The sequence below is a fragment of the Salmo salar genome, chromosome 14 (genome assembly GCF_965601325.2).
Source record: "Salmo salar chromosome 14, fSalSal1, whole genome shotgun sequence".
NCBI classification, from domain to species: Eukaryota; Metazoa; Chordata; class Actinopteri; order Salmoniformes; family Salmonidae; genus Salmo; species Salmo salar.
In genome coordinates this window covers 38367501-38390262 of record NC_138304.1, presented here as the reverse complement: position 1 = coordinate 38390262, position 22762 = coordinate 38367501, and the positions used below count along the sequence as shown (strand labels likewise).

Sequence of the window (22762 nt, the reverse complement as noted above, 5' to 3'; positions counted from 1 at the left end):
TTCTAGCCAACTATCTGTCAAACTAGAATGAGCTAGTTTAACTGTAAGTAAAATACATTATTCTTGATAATTAGGGGATTTTAAATGTTTTCAATAACGCTAGCCAGCTACCTCAACCCCACATTGTTAATTATCCTCTTGCTCTTTTGCACGCCAGTATCTCTACTTACACATCTATCACTCCAGTGTTATTGCTAAATTGTAATGATTTCGCCTTTATGGCCTATTTATTGCCTTACCTCTCTACTCTTCTACATTTGCACACAATGTACATATATTTTTATATTGTGTTACTGACTGTACGTTTGTTTATATGTAACTCTGTGTTGTTTTTGTCGAACTGCTTTGCTTTATCTTGGCCAGGTCGCAATTTAAATAGCTCCTTGGTCATGTGACCTAATGTCGGCTGACTTCCCTTCTATATTGCACACTCTTGTTTGTGAACTGTAAAATCACGCGGTGTAACGTACATTTTTCAGAGTTTCAAATTTGCAATACCTCCTTGGTCATGTCAATTACACACCTAAGAAGCATGCAGTGGATATACACCCATATTGCATAACCTCTAGTCATGTATCTTCTATATTGTTGTACATTATTATTAGTTTGACAATTAGGGGGTTCAGTCCAGTGTTGTGTTTACCCTTTTCTTTAATATTTATCTACAATAATTGGTAGTTTTAAGCACTTATTTTCCAAGTTTTTTTTATTCTTCCCCCCACAGTATTTAACAGTGGTATACAATAGGAGAGAGAAGATAATATCTCCATTAGTCGTTAATATCAACCATAAAGGAAAAGGGCAAAGTACGAGAGTCATGCTATTAACTGTCCAAAGCAGGGATGGAGAGTGAGGTAGGCTGCAGTGGGTTTGCTGGTCAATACATATACTGAACATGTAACCACAGTAATGGTGGCCAGTAAATCAATGAATAAAAAATGTAATATTGACAAATTAAACAAATTGTAGACACTTAACTTCAATTAAGTATGAAACATTTCAGTGTTAACTTTCTCTTTATCCCTGGTTGATGTACATTTCAGAGCCTCTTCAGTGTGGATGGGGTATAGCATACATTTTCAACAACAAAGACTGCACTTCCAGTTTGTGTTCTTTACTCTGTTGATCTCTTTTTGTCTTCATTCCTAGGCACAGCACATGGAACCAGCGTTGGCATGCAAAACATTCAATCAAAACAAAGTGTAACACGTTATAAATAATATCAAATATCAATGCAGAATGACGAATTAGCCATATATTGTGTTATATCATAAATTGTCTTACATGCTGTCACTGTTGTCAAAAGATTATAAACATGTTAAAGTTACCAACCCAGTCAGTCTTTGGGCCACATCCAGGTTCTTTATCAGTGGCACACATGAAGCAGTTGTTGGCTTTGTTGAACTCTGAAATAGAGGTCGACCGATTAATCGGAATGGCCGAATTAATTAGGGCCGATTTTAAGTTTTCATAACAATCGGCCAAATCGGTATTTTTGGACACCGATTTGGCCGTTTAAAAAATAATAATAATAGTTATTTTTTATACACACCTTTTTATTTAACTAGGCAAGTCAGTTAAGAACACATTCTTATTTTCAATGACGGCCTAGGAACGGTGGGTTAACGGCCTTGTTCAGGGGCAGAACGACAGATTTTTACTTTGTCAGCTCGGGGATTCAATCTTGCAACCTTTAGGTTAACTAGTCCAACGCTCTAACCACCTGCTTTACATTGCACTCCACGAGGAGCCTGCCTGTTACGCGAATGCAGTAAGAAGCCAAGGTAAGTTGCTAGCTAGCATTAAACTTATCTTATAAAAAACAATCAATCAATCATAATCACTAGTTAACTACACATGGTTGATGATATTACTAGTTTATCTAGCCTGTCCTGCGTTGCATATAATCGATGCGGTGCGCATTCGCGAAAAAGCACTGTCGTTGCTCCAACATGTACCTAACCATAAACATCAATGTCTTTCTTAAAATCATTGCACAAGTATATATTTTTAAACCTGCATATTTAGTTAATATTGCCTGCTAACATTAATTTATTTTAACTAGGGAAAGTGTGTCACCTCTTGCAACAGAGTCAGGGTATATGCAGCAGTTTGGGCCGCCTGGCTCGTTGCGAACTGTGTGAAGACTATTTCTTCCTAACAAAGACAGCCAACTTCGCCAAACGGGGGATGATTTAACAAAAGCGCATTTGCGAAAAAAGCACAATCGTTGCACGACTACCTAACCATAAACATCAATGCCTTTCTTAAAATCAATACACAGAGGTACATATTTTTAAACCTGCATATTTAGCTAAAAGAAATCCAGGTTAGCAGGCAATATTAACCAGGTGAAATTGTGTCACTTCTCTTGCGTTCATTGCACGCAGAGTCAGGGTATATGCAACAGTCTGGGCCGCCTGGCTCGTTGCGAACTAATTTGCCAGAATTTTACGTAATTATGACATAACATTGAAGGTTGTGCAATGTAACCGGAATATTTAGACGGTTCCGTATTTCACTGACAGAATAAACGTTTTGTTTTCGAGATGATAGTTTCCGGATAGTTTCCGGATTCGACCATATTAATGACCTAAGGCTCGTATTTGTGTGTGTTTATTATACTATAATTAAGTCTATGATTTGATAGAGCAGTCTGACTGAGCGGTGGTAGGTACCAGCAGGCTCGTAAGCATTCATTCAAACAGAACTTTAGTGCGTTTAGCCAGCAGCTTTTCGCAATGCTTCAAGCATTGCGCTGTTTATGACTTCAAGCCTGTCAACTCCCAAGATTTGGCTGGTGTAACCGATGTGAAATGGCTAGCTAGTTAGCCGGGTGCGCGCTAATAGCGTTTCAAATGTCACTTGCTCTGAGACTTGGAGTAGTTTTTCCCCTTGCTCTACATTGGTAACGCTGCTTCGAGGGTGGCTGTTGTCGATGTGTTCCTGGTTCGAGCCCAGGTAGGAGCGAGGAGAAGGACTGAAGCTATACTGTTACACTGGCAATACTAAAGTGCCTATAAGAACATCCAATAGTCAAAGGTATATGAAATACAAATCGTATAGAGAGAAATAGTCCTATAATTCCTATAATAACTACAACCTAAAACCTCTTACCTGGGAATATTTGAAGACTCATGTTAAAAGGAATCACCAGCTTTCATATGTTCTCATGTTCTGAGCAAGGAACTTAAACGTTAGCTTTTTTACATGGCACATATTGCACTTTTACTTCCTTCTCCAACACTTTGTTTTTGCATTATTTAAACCAAATTGAACATGTTTCATTATGTATTTGAAGCTAAATTGATTTTATTGATTTATTATATTAAGTTAAAATAAGTGTTCATTCAGTATTGTTGTAATTGTCATTATTACAAATAAATAAATAAATTGGCCGATTAATCGGTATCGGCGTTGAAAAAAAAAAATAATCATAATCGGTCGACCTCTAATCCATACCACATACAGCCATTTGCGGATCTTTTCAGTGTCCATGTGAAAGATAGTTATTGCAAGAATGGAACATTTGTTGACTTAAAATATATATATTTTTAACACTATTGTAAAGTGGTTGTTCCACTGGATATCATAAGGTGAATGCACCAATTTGTAAGTCGCTCTGGATAAGAGCGTCTGCTAAATGACTTAAATGTAAATGTAAACACCCATGTATAATGAAGGCCTGCAAAGCTTACAGATAGCATGAGATGAAAGTAGGTCACATGACCAAGGAGCTATTGAAATTCTAAATATTGAAAAATTCATGTAAAACCCTGTGAGATAAAAATGGACAAACTAAAGGGTGTGCAATGTGTAGGCTACTGAGTGGATATTCTGAATCTTGTTTGAGGTCACCAGGTCACATGACCAAGGAGCTATTGAAATTCTAAATTGTGAAAATTTCATGTAAAACCATGTGAGCTGAAAATGAACAAACTAAAGGGTGTGCAATATAGAAGGGTAGTCAGTGGACATTCTGCACCTTGTTTGAATTCACCAGGTCACATGACCAAGGAGCTATTGAAATTCTACATTTTGAAAAATTCATGTAAAATATTGAAAAATTCATGTAAAACCCTGTGAGATAAAAATGGACAAACTAAAGGGTGTGCAATGTGTAGGCCCACTGAGTGGACATTCTGAACCTTGTTTGAAGTCACCAGGTCACATGACCAAGGAGCTATTGAAATTTGAATCTTAAAAAAGTTTGTACTTTGTTTATGCTCCCTAACTAATTCAACTTGGAATACAAAATGCTGCTCACATTTCCACATCTTTATTAGCTTTGGAAAGCGAATTAATGTCCAAATCATGAAAATAAGACCTGTGCAATGTCGTGCACAATTTTTCCAACATCATGACACTTATTTGGAGTCTGTGGCTCAAGTGGTTTGGAAGCTATTGAGGTTTGAAAGCGCGAATATCCGTTGAATATCCAACTTGAAACGGTCTTTACCTCGGTTAGTGATATGTAACTTTTTACAGCAGTTAGCTAACAGCTTGGACAAGAAACCAAGAAATCTAACCAGCATAGATAATTAACTGGCAAACCACCTGTCGTCACACTTTATTATAGCTAGCTAGCTAATGTAAGTGTAGATTTTGTGCAGAATGCCAGGTTAAGTTGTTGGGAACATGAAAACGTATCCAAGCAACAGTCAACCTTCGCTAGTGCTCATAAACATATGTATCTTGGGAATTTAACTCAATTGACCCCAAACTTGCCTATTTGATGACACTGATATTTTCCCACAGGAACTGAATGAAGCCTTGGAAGGACACTGACAATGCAGAATGGTTCTGCCAACGAGCCTACGCCCACCTTCAACTGAAAAACTACAGCTGTAAGTCTCATCCTAACCCCCAACATCTTACCCAAACCTAACCCTAAAGTACTGCTATCAGTCAGACCCTAACCCCAATCCTTGCATCTTCTTAAAGTATTGTTGGTTGGGCTTGTAAATAAGCATTTCACTGTTGTATTCGGCGCATGTGAAAATAAAATTTGATTTGGTCCACAAACTACTGCTCTAACTTTTGATAAAATCCAGCCTTTCTTTACTGATTTTCTGAAATGTGAATAATTTAATTCAAATGATTGTCTTATGTTGGCATTTGGCATTTCAGACGTCCTTTACCCTCCTCTTGTCGTGTCCCGTGTGTGTGTGTGTGTATATATATATATATATATATATATATATATATATATTTACATATTTTTCTTCGCATGATCTTTTTACATTTTTTTTCCTTCTAAAACTCAACCTCAAAGCACTCTCCTGCAACCCGCCTCACCAATTTAAAAAAGAAAGTATTATTTACCTCAAATCCGAAATCCACAACAGAAGCTAGCCAGAGGTTAGCCATTTTCACTGGCTAACGTTGGAGTTCAGCTAGCCACGGTTAGCTGTCCTCGGCTATCCGTTAGCTCGAAAAGCTATCGCCAGTTTTTGTACAGCGCGACTCAGACCAGAGCATACCGGACCTATTCTCTCTCCTTTTCCCGATTTCTACCGCAGGCTCAGGACATTTACACCTGGATCTTGCAGCTAACTAGCTGCTACCTGAGTGACTATTGGCAACGTCGGTCCCGGAATTAACACACATTATCCCGGAGCTAGCCAGCTGAAGAGTTCCGTCAGCCACTCGTGGGCTTTTCCTGAGCTAGCCAGCTGAAGTGTCCCCTGGGCTACAATCACCTATCCTGACCCGCTTTACTGCTGATGCGGAGCCCCATCGGGCCCTCACGACTGGACCACCGACGTTATCTGCCCGAGGGAGTTATCCAACTGGCCCCTCCGTCACGACGTAACCTCGCCCATCTGCGGCCCACTAATCGTTAATCGTTAGCTGTCTTATCGGCTGCGATCTGAATAGGTCTATCGGACACTTTTCTTGGGCCACTATAACTAACTATTTTGCCAACTTGGACTGGTCCCCCCCTTCCACACGAAACCCCACTAACCCACAGACGGAAACGCACGAGGTGGCTAAAAACAAACCTCCCTCCATCTTCCACCAGCTTGCTACCTATGGCCCGGCTAGCTGTCTGAATCTCACTGGACCCTTTGATCACTCGGCTAAGCATGCCTCTCCTCAATGTCAATATGCAATGTCCATTGCTGTTCTGGTTAGTGTTTATTGGCTTATTTCACTGTAGAGCCTCTAGCCCTGCTCATTATACCTTATCCAACCTCTCAGTTCCTCCACCCACACATGCTATGACATCTTCTGGTTTCAATGATGTTTCTAGAGACAATATCTCTCTCATCACTAAATGCCTAGGTTTACCTCCTCTGTATTCACATCCCACCATACCTTTGTCTGTACATTATACCTTGAAGCTATTTTATCGCCCCCAGAAACCTGCTCCTTTTTCTCTCTATTCTGGACGTCACAGACGACCAATTCTTATAGCTTTCAGCCGTACCCTCATACTCATTCTTCTCTGCTCCTCTGGGGATGTAGAGGTGAATCCAGGCCCTGCAGTGCCTGGCTCCACTCCTACTCCCCAGGCGCTCTCTTTTGATGACTTCTGTAACCGTAATAGCCTTGGTTTCATGCATGTTAACATTAGAAGCCTCCTCCCTAAGTTTGTTTTATTCACTGCTTTAGCACACTCTGCCAACCCGGATGTCCTAGCTGTGTCTGAATCTTGGCTTAGGAAGTCCACCAAAAACTCTGAAATCTTCATCCCTAACTACAACGTTTTCAGACAAGATAGAACGACCAAAGGGGGCGGTGTTGCAATCTACTGCAAAGAGAGCCTGCAGAGCTCTGTCCTGCTATCCAGGTCTGTACCCAAACAATTTGAACTTCTACTTTTAAAAATCCACCTCTCCAAAAACAAGTCTCTCACCGTCGCCGCTTGCTATAGACCCCCCTCGGCCCCTAGCTGTGCTCTGGACACCATATGTGAACTGATTGCCCCCCATCTATCTTCAGAGCTCGTGCTACTAGGTGACCTAAACTGGGACATGCTTAACACCCCAGCCATCCTACAATCCAAGCTTGATGCCCTCAATCTCACACAAATTATTAATGAACCCACCAGGTACAACCCCAAAGCCGCAAACACTGGCACCCTCATAGATATCATCCTAACCAACGTGCCCTCTAAATACACCTCTGCTGTTTTCAACCAAGATCTCAGCGATCACTGCCTCATTGCCTGCACCCGTAATGGTTCAGAGGTCAAACGACCTCCACTCATCACTGTCAAACGCTCCCTGAAACATTTCAACGAGCAAGCCTTTCTAATCGACCTGTCCCTGGTATCCTGGAAAGATATTGACCTCATCCCGTCACTAGAGGATGCCTGGTTATTTTTTTTAAATGCCTTCCTCACCATCTTAAATAAGCATGCCCCTTTCAAGAAATTTAGAACCAGGAACAGATATCGCCCTTGGTTCTCCCCAGACCTGACTTCCCTTAACCAACACAAAAATATCCTGTGGCGTTCTGCATTAGCATCGAACTGCCCCCGCGATATGCAACTTTTCAGAGAAGTTAGAAACCAATACACATAGGCAGTTAGAAACGCCAAGGCTAGCTTTTTCAAACAGAAATTTGCTTCCTGCAACTCAAACTCTAAAAGGTTCTGGGACACCGTAAAGTCCATGGAGAATAAGAACACCTCCTCCCAACTGCCCACTGCACTGAGGATAGGAAACTCTGTCACCACCGATAAGCCCACTATAATTGAGAATTTCAATAAGCATTTTTCTACGGCTGGCCATGCTTTCCACCTAACTACCCCTACTGCATTCAACAGCACTGCACCCCCCACAGCTACTCGCCCAAGCCTCGCCCATTTCTCCTTCTCCCAAATCCATTCAGCTGATGTTCTGAAAGAGCTGCAAAATCTGGACCCCTACAAATCAGCTGGGCTTGACAATCTGGACCCTTTCTTTCTAAAATTATCTGCCGAAATTATTGCAACCCCTATTACTAGCTTGTTCAATCTCTCTTTCGTGTCGTCTGAGATTCCCATAGATTGGAAAGCAGCTGCTGTCATCCCCCTCTTGAAAGGAGGTGACACTCTGGACCCAAATTGCTACAGACCTATATCCATCCTACCCTGCCTTTCTAAGGTCTTCGAAAGCCAAGTCAACAAACAGATTACCGACCATTTCGAATCACACCGCACCCTCTCCGCTATGCAATCTGGTTTCAGAGCTGGTCATGGGTGCACCTCAGCCACGCTCAAGGTCCTAAACGACATCGTAACCGCCATCGATAAGAAACAATACTGTGCTGCCGTATTCATTGACCTGGCCAAAGCTTTCGACTCTGTTAATCACCACATCCTCATCGGCAGACTCAGTAGCCTTGGTTTCTCAAACGATTGCGTCGCCTGGTTCACCAACTACTTCTCTGATAGAGTTCAGTGTGTCAAATCGGAGGGCCTGCTGTCCGGACCTCTGGCAGTCTCTATGGGGGTACCACAGGGTTCAATTCTTGGGCCAACTCTTTTCTCTGTATACATCAATGATGTCGCTCTTGCTGCTGGTGAATCTCTGATCTACCTCTACGCAGACGACACCATTCTGTATACTTCTGGCCCTTCTTTGGACACTGTGTTAACAACCCTCCAGACGAGCTTCAATGCCATTCAACTCTCCTTCCGTGGTCTCCAACTGCTCCTAAATACAAGTAAAACGAAATGCATGCTCTTCAACCGATCGCTGCCTGCACCTGCCCGCCTGTCCAGCATCACTTCTCTGGACGGTTCTGACTTAGAATTTGTGGATAACTACAAATACCTAGGTGTCTGGTTAGACTGTGAACTCTCCTTCCAGACTCGCATCAATCATCTCCAATCCAAAGTTAAATCTAGAATTGGCTTCCTTTTTCGCAACAAAGCATCCTTCACTCATGCTGCCAAACATACCCTCGTAAAACTGACCATCCTACCAATCCTCGACTTCGGCGTTGTCATTTACAAAATAGCCTGCAATACCCTACTCAACAAGCTGGTTCCAGTCTATCACAGTGCCATCCGTTTTGTCACCAAAGCCCCATATACTACCCACCACTGCGACTTGTACGCTCTCGTTGGCTGGCCTTCGCTTCATAATCGTCGCCAAACACATTGGCTCCAGGTCATCTACAAGACCCTGCTAGGTAAAGTCCCCCCCTTATCTCCGCTCACTGGTCACCATAGCAGCACCCACATGTAGCACGCGCTCCAGCAGGTATATCTCTCTGGCCACCCCTAAAGCCAACTCCTCCTTTGGTCGTCTCTCCTTCCAGTTCTCTGCTGCCAATGACTGGAACGAACTACAAAAATCTCTGAAACTGGAAACACTTATCTCCCTCACTAGCTTTAAACACCAGCTATCAGAGCAGCTCCCAGATCACTGCACCTGTACATCTATAATTTAGCCCAAACTACTACCTCTTCCCCTACTGTATTTATTTATTTTATTTATTATTTTGCTCCTTTGCACCATATTATTTACATTTTAACTTTGAACTTTCTTCAAATTATAATTCTACCATTCCAGTGTTTTACTTGCTATACTTTTTTTACTTTGCCACCATGGCCTTTTTTTGCCTTTACCTCCCTTATCTCACATCATTTGCTCACATTGTATATAGTCTTATTTTTGTCTACTGTATCATTGATTGTATGTTGTTTTACTCCATGTGTAACTCTGTGTTTTTGTATGTTGTCGAACTGCTTTGCTTTATCTTGGCCAGGTCGCAATTGTAAATGAGAACTTGTTCTCAACTTGCCTACCTGGTTAAATAAAGGTGAAATAAAAATAAAAAATAAATAAAAATGTTAGTTCTATATTTTTGTCTTTGCTAAAGAAACTTAAGCTATGTTTCTTCTGTGTGTGTCTCTGTCTCTACAGGTGCTGTCAATGATGCCAAGAAAACCCAGCAGCTCAAACCCAGCCTTCTTCTTGCCTTCATGAGAATGGGGTAAGACTTACCTACTCTGTGGATGTGACTATGAAGGCATTCCATTGCCTTCATGAGAACAGGGTATGTGTGCAGTTTGGCCCTAGCCCATGATAGCTGAGTTGACATGCATTTACTTTTGCTGCTTGTGTATTTTCTGGCAGGAATGTCTGTCTGACTTTATTTCTGTGACTGTGGGGGGGGGGGGGGTTTAAGTGCCTTGTACAACATCAGGAGATGGTACATGGGATCAGAGAGTAACCTCCCAGTGTCAATACCACATTCTGCTTACTTTCTTTATACGTACATAGAGACACCACCAATTGTTGGTCATGGACATTTGGTTAAGTCATGGAGTAGGCATGATATTCCATCTGTTAAAATGTGCATGAACCCTGCCACTCCACATCCCCCTTAAATCATTATATATGTCAAACTTAAATTGGTGTCAGTTTTTCCCTGAGTTTCTATCTGTTACTGATAACAAGCCTGCCCCTGTCTCCCTCCCTTTAGAATGGCAGAGTACCACCTGAACCACTGAGGTGTCACATGCTGCCTTCACTAAGGGACACAGCCTGGATGGTGAGGCCTGCTGAGGGGACAAGTGGGGCCTGGTCTCATTTCAGCACCTACACCCTTCCACTAACACCTTCCCCTAATCCCTAAATCTCAAACTGACCCCTTACCCCTATCCTTAGACACGTCATGTACAGTACCAGTCAAACGTTTGGACACACCAATTCATTCAAGGGTTTTTCTTTATTTTTACTATTTTCTATATTGTATAATAATAGTGAAGACATCAAAACTATGAAATAACACACATGGAATTTTGTAGTAACCAAAAAAGTGTTCAACAAATCAACATTTATTTTATATTTGAGATTCTTCAATGTAGCCACCCTTTGTCTTGATGACAGCTTTTCACACTCTTGGTATTCTATCAACCAGCTTCATGAGGTGGTCACCTGGAATGCATTCCAATTAACAAGTGTGCCTTGTTAATTTGTGGAATTTCATTCTTAATGCATTTGAGCCAATCAGTTGTGTTGTGTCAAGGTAGGGGTGGTACACAGAAGATAGCCCTATTTCGTAAAAGTTCAAGTCCATATTATGGCAAGAACAGCTCAAATAAGCAAAGAGAAATGACAGTCCACCATTACTTTAAGACATGAAGGTCAGTCAATACGGAAAATTTCAAGAACTTTGAAAGTTTCTTCAAGTGCAGTTGCAAAAAAACGTCAAGCGCTATAATGAAATTGGCTCTCACAAGGACCGCCACAGGAAAGGAAGACCGAGAGTTACCTCTGCTGCAGAGGATAAGTTCATTAGAGTTACCAGTTATTGCAGCCCAAATAAATGCTTCACAGAGTTCAAGTAACAGACACATCTCAACATCAACTGTTCAGAGGAGACTGCGCGAATCAGGCCTTCATGGTCAGATTTCTGCAAAGAAACAACTACTAAAGGACACCAATAAGAAGAGACTTGCTTGGTCCAAGAAACATGAGCAATGGACATTAGACCGGTGGAAATCTGTCTAATGAAATGAGTCCAAATTTGAGATATTTGTTCCCAACCGCCGTGTCTTCGTGAGACGCAGAGTAGGTGAACGGATGATCTCTGCATGTGTGGTTCCCACTGTGAAGCATGGAGGAGGAGGTGTGGGGGTGCTTTGCTGGTGACACTGTGTGATTTATTTAGAATTCAAGGCACACTTAACCAGCATGGTTAACCCAGAATTCTGCAGTGATACGTCATCCCATCTGGTTTGCTCTTAGTGGGAGTATCATTTTGTTTTTTAACAGGACAATGAACCAAAACACACCTCCAGGCTGTGTAAGGGTTATTTGACCAAGAAGGAGAGTGATGGAGTTCTGCATCAGATGACCTGGCCTCTGCAATCACCCGACCTTAACCCAATTGAGATGGTTTGGGATGAGTTGGACTGCAGAGTGAAGGAAAAGCAGCCAACAAGTGCTCAATATATGTGGTAACTTCTTCAAGACTGTTGCAAAAGCATTCCTCATGAAGCTGGTTGAGAGAATGCCAAGAGTGTGCAAAGATGTCAAGACAAAGGGTGGCTGCTTTGAAGAATCTCAAATATAAAATATATTTTGTTTTGTTTAACACTTTTTTGCTTACTACATGATTCCATAGGTGTTATTTCATAGTTTTGTTGTCTTCACTATTATTCTATAATGTAGAAAATAGTAAAAACTCTTGAATGAGTAGGTGTGTCCAAACGTTTGACTGGTACTGTAGCTCTAAAACCGTAAGATATTGTTGGTGTTAGAAATATAGTAACTAGGTATGTAACGATTCACCGATACGCATCGGCCCCCGGTTCTAATGTTTAAGATATGAGTGCATCGGTTTGAACCGATCCAAATGAAGTATGCATCGCTCAGAAAACCGATTCAAATATTAAACATTTCCGGTTCACAGTTTTTTTTATTCAGAAAATACCTTTTAACTGTTGTGACTGAACGGATGCTTCCTCCTTCAGTTCAGTAGCCTATCCAACTTTTATACATGTAACTGCGTATGACTGTCAGATAACAACTGTGTGAAAAGTGCGGGAAACACAGCTGCTCAAGCCAATGGGAGGTAGGCCTATCCCTGTTCTAATAGGATATTCGTACATCTGGCACCTTCAGCATTCAGATGCTTGTAAAATGACTTTCGACAATGTCAAATCATAGGCTTCATTAGCTGAGTGACAACCTATGTATTTTGCTGGGTCATTGTTAACAAATGTAGAAAATTGTTTTTGACTGGAGTTGTGTAGCCTACCAGAGTGGAATGCAACTCACATCCAACTGCTGATTGGGGTTTTCTATCATTCAGGTTGTATTTAGAGTCACCATAAGAAATAGTTTTGCTACTTTTTCTTTAAACAGTCAGTGTAATTGGTCATTTTTACATGAACAGGGTAATTTTATAAAGGACCAATCATTTCTCGTTAGGGAGAGCTCCTGTAAAATTAGTCTAAACCATTCGCTTCCAAGACAGGTAAAATCCATAGCTGCTTTATGTTAATTGGCTAAATGCCATTCTATTGACGAAGTACTAGTTCAAAACATTTTCAATCTGCAAAAATGACAAGTTAATCAGTGGGGGATGGTGGTTTCAGATTTTAAAAGTTGGGGGACAAAAAGCATACATTTCCCCATCCCTAATCTGATAGTGTGGTGGTAGATGCTCAGTCTGCCCAATTGCTCAGCTCAGGTGGCTACACACACCATGACACACACACACACACACACACACACACACACACACACACACACACACACACACACACACACACTAACTAAAAAGTGTTGTTCCTGTATCGTATCGGAGACCATGCATTTAGATGCATACGAATCGTTCATGAAAGGAGAGCTGCACATCCCTAATAGTAACAGCTCTTGGCCTCTGATAGGAATATTAACTGTATCGGATACGCCTTCCATTCTGGTCAAATGTACAGAAGTGTAAGTGGCTGTGTGTAGATTCTGCCTGCAGTAGTTGTGTTCCAACTGGGTGAGATTGTCTGAACACTGTGTTCTCTTTCCGGCTCCACAGGTTCAGATGACACTTTCCGAACGTGGCTCAAACGCTGTGAGGAGATGATGGCGAGTAAGTAGGATCTGTTCTCTTAGCTCAACCACCATCTAAACCCTAGCCACAGGCCCATCTCCCACCTCTATCTGAATTCTAACACTGTACTAACTAAACTCTTCATTAGAGAAGCTGTGTGTGTCTGTGGTTGTCGTCTCAAAGGGTTTAAACTGAACCTGTTTGGATCACATTAATAATGTACAGTGTATCTGTCTGGGGTGGGGGAGAGGTGCCTTGCCTCAGATCAACCCCTGTAAACATCCACACAGTTCCACACACACACACACACACATCCATGGGGTGTTGGGCTCGCGTTCAAAACAGCCATGTGACCCTCCCCCCCCCATCTATAACAAAATATACATACACACACACACACGGATAATACGTCTTCAAACAGATTAAAAACTACACATATTCAATGCACACACACACACACCCTCAGTCGTCTGTTGCCATGAGCTGGCCTTACCCTGTGAGTTACCTCCCGTCTCTTTCATGTGTATAGTGACAGTGCTTACCTCCAGGCCCTTCTGTTTGACTCCCCCACTCACATCAAAACGTGGTGTGCACATGGCGATATCACTCACACACGCCTGCCTCCTCTCTCTCTAATGAAAGCAGTGAATATTATAACAGACATAACTGGTAAATACATTGGGGTTTTAATAGGTGTGGATGGACTGGCAAACGAACTGCCTCTGCGATGTCAGGGAGGTGTGTGTCTGTGGCGCTTTCTTGCGCGTGTTTGTGTTCCTCTGTTCGGTTAATGTATGAGTAATGGAAAACTGTTTGACTGTAACATTCTGTTTCCTGTCCCTTGCAGCGGCGAATCAGAACGGAAACGAGACTAAGGTGAGTGCACCGTGCACTTTTAAAGTGTCACAATGGAAATAAGTAATTTACTTTGTGCTATCCCTGGTAATGTTGTAATTTTTATTTATGTATATATTGTGTGTATTTTCAAACTGAAATAAATCAACCAACGCAAACCTTACGACTGTATACAGGTTTTTCTGGTGTTCAGTTCCACTCTCCGCCTCATGGGGGCACTGTTGTTCCCAACTTTCCAAACCTTACTTATTCTGTTCTAATTGCTAGAGCGAGAGAACGAGCACATCCAGTAAGCCCTGTCTCTTTCTCTCCTATTTTTGTTTGTTTAAACTTTCTCTCTTTTCCTGGGATGCCTGGATGCCACAGCAGACACCACACATCAAGTAAGTATACTTCATTGTTGTATTCCAAATATCACCCTATTCTCTATAGTGCACTACTTTTCTAATAAAATTGTATTTGTCACATGCGCTGAATACAATAGGTGTAGACCTTAGTGAAATGCTTACTTAGAAGCCCTTAACCAACAATACAGTTTTAAGAAAAATACCCCTCCAAAAATATATAACAAATAATTAAAGAGCAGCAGTAAAATAACAATAGCGAGACTATATATAGGGTAATGATGCACCGATATGAAATTTTTGGCCGATATGCGATATTTTCCTTGCCAAAAAACCCCCAATACCGATAACTGATATTTAATATTTTAGGGGCCTTTTAAGCATTCTAGTACAGTTAAATAAACACACAGACACATGGATGCCGCAGTCGAAGGCATCTCAGTGTAAGAGGCGTACCTACAGTCCCTGGTTCGAATCCAGGCTGTATCACACCCGGCCGTGATTAGGAGTCCCATCGGGCGGTCCACAATTGGCCCTGCGTAGTCTGGGGTAGGCCGTCATTGTAAATAAGAATTTATTCGTAACTGACTTGCCTAGTTAAATAAAGGTTGCACACACACACACACCACATTGACCAAAAAGTAATTTTTTTGGCATTTATGCATGTCCCCATTTACCAGTAAAACATAATAATAACCTATTTCTTTCACTTACTTGCTGTGCTGTTTTGTTGTTCATTTGTTCAGTCGTCTCATCCAGGATATCTATGGAACGACGTTTCGGTCTTTGCGTGTCAAAAAAGATGCATGTCAAATGGCACTTTGATGTGTCAAATAAGCTTGTTGACCAATCAGGACCTGAATACGACTGCACGTCAGATAATAATTTAACGCGTTCATAAATTTTTTACTTAGTTATTACACATTGATTACACTATCACTCGTATTTCATGTCACAACGATTCATCGATACGTATGCTATGATGCTGGTAAAGTTGTCTCGCACCTACAGTGCTGGTCATAAAAAAGCTGGATGGATGTAAACAATGTTCTTCCCCAAATACATAGCAAAACGACAATCTGCTAGTTGTCATTTTAGATGTCCTCATCTAAAATAACCCTAATTTAGAAGACAGTTCTTATTTGATTAACTTTTTAGTGACGGGGCAGTCTTCGGAAATTCAGATGAATGACGTGCCCAAATTAAACTGCCTGCTACTTGGGCCCAGAAACTAGAATATGCATATTATTAGTAGATTTGGATAGAAAACACTCTGAAGTTACTAAAACTGTTTGAATGGTGTCTGTGAGTATAACAGAACTCATATGGCAGGCAAAAACCTGAGAAAAATACAACCAGGAAATAAAACATCTGGTGCCTGTAGGTTTTTCAAGTCATTGCCAATCGAACACACAGTGACTAAGGATTCATTTTGCACTTCCTAAGGCTTCCACTAGATGTCAACAGTCTTTAGAAAGTTGTTTGAGGCGTCTATGATGAACAGAGACCGAATGAGAAGGCTGGGAAGTTGGTGACCCAGGGAAGGATGTCAGTTCATTGGCGCGCATTCACGCGAGAGGTAGCTCTGTTCCAAAACGCTTTTCAAGACAATACATGGGTCCGGTTGGAATATTACTTTAGTTTCACGTTATAAAGGTCCTAAAGATTGATGCTATACAACATTTGACTTGTTTGAACGAACGTGAATAGATTTTATTTTATTTTTTACTTTTCGTCGTGACATTTTTCTCGCGCGTCCTACATTTTGAGTAGCTTACTGAACGCGCAAACAACATGGAGTTATTTGGACATAAATGATGAACTTTATCGAACAAAACATTTGTTGTGGACCTGGGAATTCCTGGAAGTGCCTTCTGATGAAGATTATTAAAGGTAAGTGAATATTTCTAATGCTATTTATGCATTTAGATGACTCCAAAATGGCGGCTATCTGTATTGCGTAGTGTATTTTTCTCAGCTCAGTACTCAGATTATTGCAAAGTGTGCTTTCCCAGTAAAGTTATTTTGAAATCTGTCAATGCGGTTGCATTCAGGAGCTGTTAATCTATAATTCTTTGAATAACAGTTTAATATTTTATCAACGTTTATGACGAGTATTTTTGTAAATTGTAGTGCTGATTCACCGGCTGTTTTGGGGGAAATACATTTTCTGAACGTCACGCGCCAATGTAAAATGCTGTTTTTGGATATAAATATGAACTTGATAGACAATACATGCATTTTTTGTTCTAACATAATGTCCTAGGAGTGTCATCTGATGAAGATTGTCAAAGGTTAGTGCATAATTTTAGCTGGTTTTCTGCTTTTGGTGACGCCTGTCCTTGCATTGAAAATGGCTGTGTGTAATTTTTTGTCTATGTACTGTCCTAACGTAATCTAACTTTATGCTTTCGCCGTAAAGCCTCTTTGAAATCGGACAATGTGGTTGGATTAAGGAGATGTTTATCTTTCAAATGGTGTAAAATAGTTGATTGTTTGAGAAATTGAAATTATTTGATTTTTGCTATCTTGTCAAGCAATCCCGTTACCGGGATCCTATCTCGAAAGGGTCCCCAACAGGTTAAACAGCTCTTATTCTCTCCGCTTCACAGTAGAAGCCTGAAACAACGTTCTAAAGACTGTTGACATCTAGTGGAAGCCTTAGGAAGTGCAATCTGACCCCACAGACACTGTATATTGGATAGGCAATCACTTGAAAAACTACAAACCTCAGATTTCCCACTTCCTGGTGTGATTTTCTTCTCAGGTTTTTGCCTGCCATATGAGTTCTGTTATACTCACAGACATCATTCAAACAGTTTTAGACACTTCAGTGTTTTCGATCCAAATCTACTAATTATATGCATATTCTAGGTTTTGGGCCTGAGTAGCAGGCAGTTTAATCTGTGCACCTTATTCATCCAAGCTACTCAATACTGCCCCCAGATCCCAAAGAAGTTAATGCAGCTGGTGGACACACCAGATACTGACTGTTACTTTTGATTTTGACCCTCACTTTGTTCAGGGACACATTATTCAATTTCTGTTAGTCACATGTCTGTGGAACTTGTTCAGTGTATGTCTCAGTTGTTGAATCTTATGTTCATACAAATATTTACACATGTTAAGTTTGCTGAAAATTAACGCAGTTGACAGTAAGAGGACCTTTCTTTTTTGAGTTTATATACACGCACACACACGTCAGTGTAGGGCTGGGCGATATGGACCAAAAGTCATATCCCGATATATTTAGGCTGAATATCGATATAAGATATATATCCCGATTATTTTTTCTGCAAAGTGAGAGCAAATGTTCAATCAAAGCCAGATATGACATGTCTCAAGTAGTTTTATTGAAACCGGCTATTTCAGTGAACAGTTGAAAAATCAAATTAATAAACAGGGCTCTTCACCTGGTTCAGATTAAATGCTCAGCTGTTCAAATAACAATAACATGTAAACATAAACACTGTATAACAACAGGAGTACCTTTTTTGAAATCAAAGCTCCATAAGGTGCACATTTAAATAAATAAATGACAACACTACCACTAGGAGAGGAGAGGCTGCTCTCTGACAACACTACCACTAGGAGAGGAGAGGAGAGGCTGGCTCTCTGACAACACTACCACTAGGAGAGGAGAGGAGAGGCTGGCCCTCTGACAACACTACCACTAGGAGAGGAGAGGAGAGGCTGCTCTCTGACAACACTACCACTAGGAGAGGAGAGGAGAGGCTGCTCTCTGACAACACTACCACTAGGAGAGGAGAGGAGAGGCTGCTCTCTGACAACACTACCACTAGGAGAGGAGAGGAGAGGCTGCTCTCTGACAACACTACCACTAGGAGAGGAGAGGAGAGGCTGCTCTCTGACAACACTACCACTAGGAGAGGAGAGGCTGCCCTCTGACAACACTACCACTAGGAGAGGAGAGGCTGCCCTCTGACAACACTACCACTAGGAGAGGAGAGGAGGCCCTCTGACAACACTACCACTAGGGAGACGGAGAGGAGGCTCTCTGACAACACTACCACTAGGAGAGGAGAGGGGGCTGCTCTCTGACAACACTACCACTAGGAGAGGAGAGGAGAGGCTGCTCTCTGACAACACTACCACTAGGAGAGGAGAGGAGAGGCTGCTTTCTGACAACACTACCACTAGGAGAGGAGAGGCTGCCCTCTGACAACACTACCACTAGGAGAGGAGAGGCTGCCCTCTGACAACACTACCACTAGGAGAGGAGAGGCTGCCCTCTGACAACACTACCACTAGGAGAGGAGAGGCTGCTCTCTGACAACACTACCACTAGGAGAGGAGAGGAGAGGCTGCTCTCTGACAACACTACCACTAGGAGAGGAGAGGAGAGGCTGCTCTCTGTCAACACTACCACTAGGAGAGGAGAGGAGAGGCTGCTTTCTGACAACACTACCACTAGGAGAGGAGAGGGAGAGGCTGCTCTCTGACAACACTACCACTAGGAGAGGAGAGGAGAGGCTGCTCTCTGACAACACTACCGAGAGGAGAGGAGAGGCTGCTCTCTGACAACACTACCACTAGGAGAGGAGAGGAGGCTCTCTGACAACACTACCACTAGGAGAGGAGAGGCTGCTCTCTGACAACACTACCACTAGGAGAGGAGAGGAGAGGCTGCTCTCTGACAACACTACCACTAGGAGAGGAGAGGAGAGGCTGCTCTCTGTCAACACTACCACTAGGAGAGGAGAGGAGAGGCTGCTTTCTGACAACACTACCACTAGGAGAGGAGAGGAGAGGAGAGGCTGCTCTCTGACAACACTACCACTAGGAGAGGAGAGGAGAGGCTGCTCTCTGACAACACTACGGAGAGGAGAGGCTGCTCTCTGACAACACTACCACTAGGAGAGGAGAGGCTGCTCTCTGACAACACTACCACTAGGAGAGGAGAGGCTGCTCTCTGACAACACTACCACTAGGAGAGGAGAGGCTGCTCTCTGACAACACTACCACTAGGAGAGGAGAGGAGAGGCTGCTCTCTGACAACACTACCACTAGGAGAGGAGAGGAGAGGCTGCTCTCTGACAACACTACCACTAGGAGAGGAGAGGCTGCTCTCTGACAACACTACCACTAGGAGAGGAGAGGCTGCTCTCTGACAACACTACCACTAGGAGAGGAGAGGCTGCTCTCTGACAACACTACCACTAGGAGAGGAGAGGCTGCTCTCTGACAACACTACCACTAGGAGAGGAGAGGCTGCTCTCTGACAACACTACCACTAGGAGAGGAGTGGAGAGGCTGCCCTCTGACAACACTACCACTAGGAGAGGAGAGGCTGCTCTCTGACAACACTACCACTAGGAGACCCTGCCTCACACAGGAAGCGGCGCAGGTCCTAATCCAGGCACTTGTCATCTCCCGTCTGGATTATTGCAACTCGCTGTTGGCTGGGCTCCCTGCCTGTGCCATAAACCCCTACAACTCATCCAGAACGCCGCAGCCCGTCTGGTGTTCAACCTTCCCAAGTTCTCTCACGTCACCCCGCTCCTCCGCTCTCTCCACTGGCTTCCAGTCGAAGCTCGCATCCGCTACAAGACCATGGTGCTTGCCTACGGAGCTGTGAGGGGAACCGCACCTCCGTACCTTCAGGCTCTGATCAGGCCCTACACCCAAACAAGGGCACTCCGTTCCTCCACCTCTGGCCTGCTCGCCTCCCTACCTCTGAGGAAGCACAGTTCCCGCTCAGCCCAGTCAAAACTGTTCGCTGCTCTGGCACCCCAATGGTAGAACAAGCTCCCTCACGACGCCAGGACAGCGGAGTCAATCACCACCTTCCGGAGACACCTGAAACCCCACCTCTTTAAGGAATACCTAGGATAGGATAAAGTAATCCTTCTAACCCCCCCCTTAAAAGATTTAGATGCACTATTGTAAAGTGGTTGTTCCATTGGATATTATAAGGTGAATGCACCAATTTGTAAGTCGCTCTGGATAAGAGCGTCTGCTAAATGACTTAAATGTAAATGTAATAAAAATATCTTAAACAAAAATGGCCTATAAAATAAAATAGGCCTATCTTTTTCTGAAATAAATATTATATATATTTATGAGAAAAGTCTACTTTTTTTAGTTTGACAACTTTAAATGGCTTATTAAAATCAAATTACAGATTTCTTCTCCTTTCTAACAAATCCACAGATGCAAATAACGAACATTACAAAATAATAAAATATGACAAACCCTAGTAAGGGCAGCAATTATATATAAATAAAGAACAAAATAAAGTGCTCAGTTTGAGAAAATGTTTTTTAAACATCAGCCTGAGATTACCATTTGCTTTTTGTTAACTCAATTTGTTATCTGAACAGCCTCAACCAGTTGCACAAGAAACAGACTATCAACTCAATAAACATTTTCCCCCTCTTTTTTTACTTTGATAAACAGTAATGCTGTCTTGAGGTAGACATTAGGCACACTGCGGGAAAATGAAGTTTGCAGTGAGCTTTGTTTCGGGGCTGGAGCTTTTTCGGGTTGTCGACGGCTTGCGGCTGGGGCTTCTGCAGCGCGCAGTTTCACACACTCTTCGTATTGCAGTTTGTGCCACTGTTTTAGGTGGTGAAAAAGATTTGTAGTGCTTCCACCCCTGGCTGTAACTTTTTTTATGGCACTGCCTACATATAACGTGATTTTGTTGCTCATCTGATACTTTGAATCCGAACCATCTCCAAATTACTGAGCCAATGCTTTTTCTTTTACTAACCAATTCCTCCTCAAAACGCTCCGCAGACGCTGTTGCTTCCTCCATGTTTGTTGAAGTGTCTGTTCCTGCCCCTCCCCCCTCTGTGCATGAAAGAGGAGGGGCGGGGAGCAGCGCAGAGAGCTCCGGGTCTGCAGCTTGCTTGGAGCAAGGATCAAAGCGCAAATTTGAACTATATCGATATATGTGAAATGGTCTAATTTCATATCACATTTAAAACATATCGATATATTTTTTATATCGCCCAGCCCTACGTCAGTGTAAGGGGTTCTTGAGGAGAGAGAAGTACAGTTCAAAGCTGTCACGAGTGCTGCCAGAGTATTAGCAGCCCTGTATAGTTGTTGAGGAGGAAGCTGTCCCTAGCATGACTTTATTTCTCATCTTATTGACGTTAAAATGAGTCTGTTTGCGGTGGTGTAGATAACATTGAATCAATTCGATGTATGGGCTTAGTGTTGGATCTGTGCTGTAAATTAATGATTTGGGTTTAAATGAGATGGAGATGTGGAGTAATGGATGTTCTGGATCTGAAATGAAAGATTTCAGGGGAGTCATTCGCCCAGAGGCTGAGTAGGGCTCGTGTGCGTACACAGCAGTAAAAATAGGGGGTTGTTGTCCCCTGAGGTCCCGTTACACTAGAGCAGTGCTCCCTCTGAAACACACAGAGAGGGGCCTGATTCCAATTCCACATCTCACACCCCTCCCTTCTCTCTGCCCTTGCCCACTCTCTCTTTCTGTGGTTGTGAGAACAGTAGGAGAGGTGTTATTAGGGGTATTAAGATGGCTAGGGGCTTTACCTCCAGGGGCACATGTGCCTTCATACATACACGCTCACTCACTCCCACAGCTAGGCCCTCAGGGGTGCCTGTAAACTCAGGGAGGGTAAACTGTTCCTAGATCTAAGTCTAAATCCCCAATCCAAGAAAGAAAGCCCAACTGATTTCAGACCAGCACTAAACCCCTCAGGGTGAATTTGACGAAATGGTCCTCGACCGCCACCCCTCTATAACAAGAGGTGTGTGTTTTATAATTGTGTGTATCTCTCTCTCTGTAGTTGTCGGCTGTGGTGAAGCTTCCTTCGGGGGAGGACTTCAGCTTGAACATGAACCTGCTGCATCCTATTGTCCCTCTACACAGCACCTTCAAGGTCCTCTCCACAAAGGTAACACACACATCAAACCACTCAGCCTATCAGAACTACCATTTGCCTCAAAAAGGGCATAAAATTGCAGCCTTCAAAGTCTTTATAAGGAACCCATAGCGATGTGATTTAACACACAGCAGGTTACCAGAGAATAACCACACTGGAATGTGGTAATTAACCATT

General features: G+C 42.5%; 1 long non-coding RNA gene and 1 pseudogene across 2 annotated transcripts in view; one reads left to right on the top strand and one right to left on the bottom strand.

The window, feature by feature from the left end:
* The window catches only part of LOC106569482 (protein SGT1 homolog), a 52926-nt pseudogene that overhangs the window by 341 nt on the left and 29823 nt on the right, over window positions 1–22762 (top strand). The window contains exons 3-9 of the transcript XR_014380356.1: window positions 4759–4847; window positions 9867–9936; window positions 10429–10497; window positions 13489–13542; window positions 14351–14379; window positions 14725–14741; window positions 22490–22597. The product of XR_014380356.1 is annotated as a protein SGT1 homolog (transcript). The remainder of the gene's footprint in view (window positions 1–4758; window positions 4848–9866; window positions 9937–10428; window positions 10498–13488; window positions 13543–14350; window positions 14380–14724; window positions 14742–22489; window positions 22598–22762) is intronic.
* LOC123726694 (uncharacterized) lies at window positions 998–14285 on the bottom strand. Its single transcript, XR_006758813.2, has 3 exons — window positions 14046–14285; window positions 1333–1406; window positions 998–1145 (listed from the first exon to the last, which is right to left on the bottom strand). It is a non-coding gene; the product is annotated as an uncharacterized LOC123726694 (long non-coding RNA).